The sequence below is a fragment of the Elephantulus edwardii genome, unplaced genomic scaffold (genome assembly GCF_000299155.1).
Source record: "Elephantulus edwardii isolate Elephantulus edwardi_28Jun2011 unplaced genomic scaffold, EleEdw1.0 scaffold00460, whole genome shotgun sequence".
In the NCBI taxonomy this organism is placed as follows: domain Eukaryota; kingdom Metazoa; phylum Chordata; class Mammalia; order Macroscelidea; family Macroscelididae; genus Elephantulus; species Elephantulus edwardii.
In genome coordinates this window covers 521,350-522,429 of record NW_006400210.1, presented here as the reverse complement: position 1 = coordinate 522,429, position 1,080 = coordinate 521,350, and positions in this window count along the sequence as shown.

Here is a 1,080-nt window from a genome sequence, read left to right as displayed (position 1 = left end):
TTTTTATTTATTTATTTGTTTATTTATTTATTTTTTATTGTGACTAATCCCTCCTCTCCAGTCTTCACGGAAGTGGCACTGTGGGGAGGCTGCTGCATGGAGAGACAGCCAGACTGTAGCCCTGGCAGGGAGTGTTCTCTGGCATGGCATGTGTGCAACAGACTTTGCTTGTGCTAGCCAGATTGTTGTTTCTTACTGTGAATATCTGTTTAAGGGATGACTGAAGGACAGACATTGCATAGTCTTTTGAAGTATCCTCCCTCCTATGGGACAAAAAGGAGAAGAACCAAAGCGCAGCAAGTAACCTATACTTATTGTGAATGAAGCATGTAGAAGTATAGGTTTGTCTTTTAATGCATAAAACATAAACTCTGGTATTAACGTATGTTTCACACACTTTGGGACTTAAGAATACTATTGTAGAATTGAACAAAGTACTTGGAGACTTTGGTGGTACAAATTATTAACACATGTAGTTCCTTATATAAAGATTGAAGAAAAAGACTACTAAGAGATGAGCTGCAGGAAAGATGGTAACTGAGAGTAGAAGTAACAATATTAATTTTTGAGCAAAGTAGTCATTTAAAATTCATTAAAAGATAGAAAATCAGAGAACAATTAATGTAAAGGTTTAATTCACCAAGAATGCATAACAATAGTATTTAAATGAAAAATATCACAGTTCTAAAATATATTAAAAAATCTCTAACAGAGATGAAATGATATATAGAAAGAGGTAAATTAGTAGTGCCAGTCTTTAATACACTTTTTATAACGGGCACGACAAGAAAGAAAATAGAAAATCTAAATATCATTATGTAATCAACAAAATTTCATTAACATACATAAAACACGCCCACCATCCAATGCAACACAATGTATATTCTTATCCAATATGTTGTTGACTTTCCACCAGGTTGAGAATCTTCCTCTCCTTCAGTTCCCAGTAGATGTCCTTCTTCAAAGAATAACACCTCCCAGCAACATGTCCAAAATATGTGAGGTGGAGCCTCACCACTCCTGCCTCCAAAGAGAACTCCAGGTGCACCCTCTCCATGACGTATCTGTTTGTTCTCTTTC